Raw genomic sequence first — 5067 nt, forward strand, 5'->3', positions numbered from 1 at the left:
TCAATTGTCCTGGTTAATGGGAGCCATTAAGATTCCAAACCACCATTAATGGCCCACACTTTGCATAATTATAATAGGCCCTCAGAGTTATATTTCATATTTCTAGTTTCAGATACAATAATTAAAAATTATTATACAAAAATTACACAAATAGGATGACCACACTCAGTAGACAATAAGCTTTGTAATGATACCTTACAAGAGACCTTTTGCATGAAGCATATTCCAGTTACATTCTATTCACCCATTAGCATATTTTTATAAAATCATATAGACTGCACGACGTCACAGCCTGCTACACCTAAAGACCACAGAAGGTGCGTTCTACTATTCAAAATGTCCAAGGGTTTGTAATCAGAACACATGAGTCAGGAGAGCTCCCTCCACAGTAGGTGGTATAAAAGTCAAGAGGACTTTCATCTTTTAAAGAGGCAGTGGGGTCTAGTGTGGATTAAGCACAGGGCTGGGACTCAGGTATCACTGAGCTCTACCGACTCCACACAGCTCTGCCACTGACTCGCTGTGTGGCCTTTGGGAAAGTCATTTCATGTCTCTGCACCTTAGCTTCTCCTTCTTGAAAATGGAGATCATAATATTTAGTGACCTAACCCGATGGGGTAGAAGATATGGGCGATACTAATGTTTGTACAGTGCTTTGTAAATGGGCATTTTTGAGTATTATCTGCTGCCTCCTAGGTCACAACCTCAAGGCCATATGCCACCTTCTGCCTAAGCACAGAGTCCACTGACATCCCTGGGATTTCTCTATGTGCCTTGAGACCAGTATTAATTACGTGGCATCACATCGTAAGGGTGGCTTGTAGCCAATATTATTTACATAGCATAGAGAGTCTACAGGCTATAGGAGTGTTGTGCCAAAAACACAGAGAGAGAGATCTCAGTCTTGAATGGTTTCCAGTTTGGAGTTAGAACAATACAGGATAGAACAAGACAGGATAAGTATAAACACTGAAGGGAGCGGTAGGTTGTCACTGTAGCTGGAATGCTTCATGCAACAGTGAGGTCTGAGGAGACATTTTTTTTCTGTCTGGTCCTTACACTGTCTTTCTGATAATGTGACTACAAGACTTCTATCAGCTCCACAGCAGCACACTGCTAGCAACGTGCTGTGCCTTTCTAGAGATTTTTTTTTTTTTTAAATGAATTAGCCATACAGAATGGTGGCGTTCCTATGTTTATGCTTATTGAATCCACGCTTGCTGGGCGTGCAGCTTGCTGGGAATGCATTGACTCGGCACCTCCATAGTGAGGAAGGTAGCTATGAGCATGTCTGCACTGCATGTGTACACTTGGCTCAGTGTACAACCAGGGGCAGATTCTTAGGTATTTAAAGTGGTTGAGATTGAAGGCAGTCCTGTAGGGACTGGTAACCAAAAGTTTGTCGGATGTGGCAGGCTGAGCACCACGTTGTGCCACTAGGTAACTTTAGGAGGGACTTGCATCCTCATAGGACCTAGATGGAGTCAGCTACAGATGATTCTTCCTGGTCAAATATCTCTGCACAAGAGTAAAGCAAACAGGGAACATAGCACACATTTAATCCTATGGGCCCCACATGGAGCAGCATCTCGGTTTTCCTCTCCCTCCCTAAACTCTAGCCACCAACTTCCCATTCCCCCTCGATGGGGAGAGGGAAGGGGTTGAACAGAGACTGCTGACTCTGGGAGAAAGAGTCCTTGGCAATGGCACAACACTGGTAGCTCCACCTACCTTTCCACTGGCCTTGCGGAAGAGCTGGAACCTCAGGGCACTCGCATTCCTCACGGGTTCTCAGCTGGATATTTTGTGGCCATTTAATTCGTATAGGAGTTACTCTGGCTTCAAATAACATTACAGTCCTGGCCCTTTAATAATCCTGCAGCCCTGCAAGAGAGAAGTTAGAGGAACTCAACAAAATGCACCCTGTAGAGTAGGAAATCCCCCACAGAGCCAGTGGGAGTTTTAAAAGGCCACGATTGCACACAGTGCTTAGCCAGCAATGATAATCTGCCAGCACAGGACATGACCAGTCCCCCAGCCAGTTAAAACAGGTGCTCTCATCCACAGGAGCAACTGTGCCCACGCCACTGGTGCAGCTGTCCAGCCTGAGCCCCCTTGCCCAGCGCAGGCAGGATTGCTCTTGTAATGATAGGAGGCCATCATGTCTCCATTCCCCCACTTTCCCCCAGAAGGAACAGGATTGCTCCTTACAAAGGGGCCATGGTGCAAGATACTGCAGTTCAGTTCTTACAACTGCGGACTACTCAAGAAAGCGAAGGGGGAAGAGGAATGAGAGCAACTCCAGCTGCAGTGACACAAGCCTTGTGAGTCTGGGGCTGTAGCCATAGGAATTTGCCCTTAAGGTAGCTGTTAAGTGACTGTGCTCAGCTGGAGCGCGCTACTGTCTGGCTCCACTGTTCAAAACCCAGAGCATTTGTTTTCTTCCGATTTCCTCCTGCCAGTCAACTGGGGACTGAGGATTATTATTGTTTATATTGCAGTGGTGCCTGAAACATGCTGGGAAGACACAGAGGAAGACACGGACCCTGCCCTGAAGGGCCATGTGCAATCTAAAGACCAATCAGTGTATTATACAAGCTTCCACTTCTACAAACAAGCACTCCCTTCTATTCAGAGACCCATCTCAGGGGCTGTGAGAGGATCACACAGTCCATCTCAACTCGTGCCATGTAGCAGGATTGATTTCATCATCCTGAAGTGATGGCTGGAGGTTGGAACTGAATCCACGACTGCACAGCTTGTTCCAATTGCTATGACTCTTCTTGGAATTATAAAGTTTTCCCCGGATATTGATCCTAACCGTTTCCTGCTGCCGCCTAAGTCCATAACAGCTTTTTCTGTCCTCTTGCTACTGAAAACATTTGATCTGCAGCCTCTTTAGAATGTCCCACTATGTACAGTATTTGTAAACAGCTACCCTGTCTCCTCTCAGTCTGAACAAGCCTAGGGTTCCCGGTATTTCCTCATGGGCCAGAGCACTTTGGTGAGTCACCACTCGACTCTGGTTAATTTGTCTAGTTTTAGCCTAGTTAACACCAGTGAATGATAAACACAAGAGAAATCAATAAAAACACAAGGATCTCTCACCCTTAAATATATACAGTATGTTTAAGACATTAAATATCTGCATCAAAGCTCTTTACAATGAAGCCTCAGAATGTCAATATGAGGTAGGTATTATCACAGTTTTAGCTAAAAATGATGATAATAAAGTGAGGCAGAAAGGTTAAGTGACTTGCCTAAGATAACAGAGAGTCTGTGTCAGAGCTGGGAATAGAATCCATGAGCTATAACTCCAAGTCCTGTGCACTAACCATTTGGTAACACTCCCTCCATCAGTTATACACGTGTCTGTATAAATGTATTTAGTGCTGTTCCTCTGTTAGGGCCTACCCTGGAATCAACGCTATCCTGTATATATTCAAAGCTACATCACCACCTTGCAAATGAAATACTTAAGCGTGAGATTCAAAGGCCAGTGGCTCTCCCACAACTGGAAGAGGCTGTCTCTTTGTGGGATGACTGGCAAGACCAATTTTTTCTAGCATCATCCTCAAGGATTCACTAAAAGCACATGGCATATTTTTGTAAAAGATCGTGACCAAAACTTACAAAAGCACAAACTAATTTCTGGTGCTTCCAACCTGAGTGCCCAGACTGACACCTGAAAGGGGCCCTGATTTTCCATAAGCGTTGAGCATTCACCATTAGAAATCAGCAGGACCGGTGCAACCTATTAGGCGACCTAGGCGGTCACTTAGGGCACTAGGATTTGGGGGGGCGGCATTTTCTTCACCGCCGGCATTTAGGCGGAGGGAGCGGGGGCAGGGGGGCGCGGGGAGGGCTGCCTGCAGCAAGTAAAGGGGGGGAGGCAGCACGCAGGGAAACTCCCCGCCCCAGCTCACCTCTGCTCCGCCTCCTCCCCTGAGCACGCCACCCCGCTCTGCTTCTCTCCCTCCCAGGTTTGCGGCGCCAAACAGCTGATTGGCGGCGCAAGCCTGGGAGGCGGGAGAAGTGGAGCAGCGACGGTGTGCTTGGGGAGGAGGCGGAGCAGAGGTGAGCTGGGGTGGGGAACTGCCACTCGGCTCCCCGGGCGGGGGGGGGGGGGGCCGCGGGGGGGGTGCCTCAGGGCGGATGGGGGGAGGGGTGGGGAGCTGCCGCAGGGCTCGGGGAGGGGGTGGAGCAGAGATGAGCTGGGGTGGGGAGCTGCCACGTGGCTCCCCGGGCCGGGGGAGCTGCCGTGGGGGGGGGGCGGCGGGGGGGGGGGGGGGGGGGGGGAGGGGGGGGGGGGCGCAAGGTGCAAGTTTCACCTAGGGTGCGAAACATCCTTGCACCGGCCCTGGAAATCAGACCCCTTTACAGTGTCCCAAGTTGGGCCTCCAATATCACTAGCCACTTTTGAAAACCTTGGCTATCATTAGTGAGCAATTGAAAACGTGGGCTTGTATCTAGGGGTAAAGTAGCATTAAGCGGAGAGGTGTGAAAATATTTGCATTCAGACCCCAGCAATAGAGTGACTAGTCCAGGGATAATCACTTCAGTTTGAGAGGGGTTCTTTGGTGACATTGAGTCAATGTAGCTGTTACATCATTCACGTTCCCCGCTGCAGTAGCAGCAGGGAACAGGGGTTGTGGTTGGAGGAAAGGTGTGACCAGAATGCCCTTGTGCTACACCAATCCTTGCCTGTATTTTTGAACCTATGGATGCCGGGCAGCTCTAATCCAGTGTAGGGGTATACTGGCCCTGCACAGAGCAGCACCAACATCAGAAGGGAGCAAAGACGAGCAGCCTTTCCACACATCCACTCTGTGCACTTAAACCATAGCCTACAGCCATCTGTTTCTTCTGCTTACCCCCAGGCCCCTTGTCACCACCAGGAGTCCCCGCCCTCTGTGACATAACAGTGATGATTGTGATTTCACCAACAGAAAGGTGTGATTAGGGGCTGGGAATATGCAGGGGAGCCCTCAAAGAAACAAAGAGCTTGTTTGCTTGCAAATAGCCTTTAGCAATAAAATAATTTACCATGATTAAATATAAAAGATC

General features: G+C 48.6%; 1 long non-coding RNA gene across 1 annotated transcript in view; it reads right to left on the reverse strand.

Moving 5' to 3' along the window:
* Positions 1-309: 309 nt before the first annotated feature.
* Positions 310-5067, reverse strand: part of LOC112111902 — a 4980-nt gene continuing 222 nt past the window's right edge. The window contains exons 2-3 of the long non-coding RNA XR_002908535.1: positions 1732-1884; positions 310-1518 (exon numbers count right to left, since the gene is read on the reverse strand). This is a non-coding gene — a long non-coding RNA (uncharacterized LOC112111902). The remainder of the gene's footprint in view (positions 1519-1731; positions 1885-5067) is intronic.

Source organism: Terrapene carolina, unplaced genomic scaffold (genome assembly GCF_002925995.2).
Source record: "Terrapene carolina triunguis isolate 2854851 unplaced genomic scaffold, T_m_triunguis-2.0 Scaffold89, whole genome shotgun sequence".
Lineage (NCBI taxonomy): Eukaryota > Metazoa > Chordata > Testudines > Emydidae > Terrapene > Terrapene triunguis.